Here is a 3,035-nt window from a genome sequence, read left to right as displayed (position 1 = left end):
ATGATATGATATGATATGATATGATATGATATGATATGATAATAATGATATGATATGGTATGATATGATATGATAGGAGATGATCACGGATACGATACGATACGATACGATACGATACGGTACGGTACGGTATGGTATGAAATGGGATGGTATAGCAGTTTGGTTTTTGTTAGCGGTGCTTTCCATGTGGCGAGGTACAAACTTTCCGTTCATTGTCGCCAGTTCACGTTATGCCTAAACCTAGAACGGTCAGTAACACCAGCCATTCAATTTTCGGGATATCAACCACGCTTGGCTTATATTATTAGCGGAGGAATTGCTGATAGAGGAACTACTAGTGCGTTGGTGACTGCGACTATAGTCTGCAGTTCCATGCTTGTCCATTGACGAGGCTCCGCCGGTAGTTTGTATTGGGGCCGGCATAACAGCAGGCATGTGTTAACAAAATTGAGTTTGCGAGGATATAGGGTGTATTTAAGCCTATGTATTTTGATACAGCGATGTGTCTAGCTTGAAACCCAAGCGTGAACCGAAACTGTTTGGCAAGTAGCTGGCGGGCACTGATGCCCCTGCACATTCTAATTCCACGTTACATTTGGGGAGATAGAGCATGCATGGTTCAACACTGCGGAGTGTGGTTGCACTGCATAGTTTATACCTCCTTCACATACACGGATTTTTCTTACGAGTCCTTACGGGATCTCACAATTCGTAAAGTACACGGATCCTTACGATGGCGCAGTTTGGCATTGAGGCGATTTACGTGTTATTACGAGCTAATGTAACGGTTTATTACGGATCATTACGAGTTATTACGATGTATTTACGGCAAAATTCTACGATTTGTTAAGATAACTACAAGCAACTTACGGGCATTTTACGAGCTTTTACGGATTGTTACGGATATATTACGATTCATCGAAGCTTTTACGTGTTAGTTGCGACCTGTTTACGTGTTGTTACGAATAGGTACGAGTTAGTTCCAAGTATTTACGAGTCCTTACGATTTTTTGGCAAAAAGTATATAAAAATCCTGCAAATCTGGCTAACGCTCCATTAGGAGTGTTTCCAACTTTGATATCATTAATGATTAATGATTGATAATCCAAACCCTAACCCTAACCCTAACCTAAATGACATTAAACCACAAACTAATATATGACCATGACCATATATATATATCAGCTATATATATATATATACCTATTATCTACTCCTGATATATATATATATATATGTGATTATGATCATTAATGACATTAAAGTTGGGAACACTCCTAATGGAGTATCACCCGCAAATCTCAATCTATCATCAACTGACATCCAGAGAGACAACATGGCATATAAGAGAACAACTCTTGATAACAACTGAAAATGACGTGTTCAATTTTGCAGCTTTTCCCAAATCGTAAACAATACGTACGAATACGTAAAGTATACGTATCTATTCGTAAAGTGCTTGTAATAACTTGTAACAATCCGTAAAGCCATTGTAACACGACCCGAATGAAATCGTAAACAACACGTAAGCACTCGTAATAATACGTAAATAATACGTAAACAAATCGTAAACTAACCATAGCAAATCGTAACAAAAATTGTTACGAGTCATTTACGGATTCTTGCGAGCAGTTTACGGATGGTTTCGTGTTGTTGCGAGCGATTTACGATACTTACGGATTGTTACGAGTTATTTACGAAAAAAATCAATCTGTTGACACTCGTGAGAAGGTTTTTGACATGTCAAAAAATTGGCCTCTCCTTTCACGGATCCTTACGAGTGTCTGCGAGTTGTGACGAGTTAATTCGGATACCAGCGAGTTATTTACGGATGCTTGCGATTGACTACGAGTTGGCGATCCGTAAGGACTCGTAAGAAAAATCCGTGTATGTGAAGGGGGTATTACCCTAGCTTAGTGTCAGAGCTTCGGCTAAATACGATGACGTGATGTTAATAACGAACAACTAGTTTTGACTCTTACTCTCATATCACACATTATGAATCTCGAAGAGAATTTTTATAAACAAATGTTTGGTGCTGTTCCCCACGGCACGGCAATTTTTTGTTTTTGTTGTACGAATGTTTTTTGTTGACGAATGTTGTTGACGAATGTTTTTGTTGTATGCAACATGCGCACTAGCCATGTGAGCTAGGCTTTACTACACATGTCTGACGATTGATAGGGTTGAGTGTGATAATGTTGACCCATTGAAGAAAAATTCATTCTCTTCAGTCATTTTATTGGCCATTATAGCACCGTTTTAAACACACTAAAATGTGATTAAGCCATGAATGGTTTGCTATCTATAATCACACGGATACAGAAACCACGCGTATTTTAATGAGTTTCGGAGTTTCATTCGTCTCCAAACGTATCGATATCGCCCAACCCCACAATGTTGGGGGACATGGCCACCTGTGTAATATATATTAAAAGTAACTAGTCTTCATCCTATCAACATCCTATACGTGTCTCTGTTTCCTGGACACAAAATCCGTACCATCCGACAATGAAAATTGAAATGGTCAATTTGTGTTCTATAAATTGTACTGCGCTGTCACCTGGCCTACATTATGCTGTTATACCGCTCTGGGGTATACGCTTAAAGTCATAGATAACCAAAATGCAATTATTAACTCACTGGGGTAATATGGACATCATGCTGGGAATATGTTCTCCCTAATGGCCGTATTACCCGCACCATGCTTAACCCGTATTTAAGTTACTGCTTAGGACAATGTATTGATTCGGGTTGCAGTCGACCGTCTATAGTCTGTGCTACAAATGGACACATAGATAGATAACCACAGTTATTTATTTACTGGTGATCTACGAGGGTTTATACTCCTGGTTAACATCGTAAAAATTATAAACATCGTAAAAATGTTCGTAAAATTGATATTTATTTTTTGTTTTTGTACTTTCTGCTCTCACGACTAGCGAGTCTGCATTGCTAGTAGGTCTACATAATCAATCTAGATTGCAGAATTTCTCCATGTTGATGGTGGAAATGATGTGGGTGGCCATGTATTG

The sequence above is a fragment of the Priapulus caudatus genome, unplaced genomic scaffold, assembly GCF_000485595.1.
Source record: "Priapulus caudatus unplaced genomic scaffold, Priapulus_caudatus-5.0.1 Scaffold986, whole genome shotgun sequence".
In the NCBI taxonomy this organism is placed as follows: Eukaryota; Metazoa; Priapulida; class Priapulimorpha; order Priapulimorphida; family Priapulidae; genus Priapulus; species Priapulus caudatus.
Note: the sequence above shows the minus strand (reverse complement) of the source record.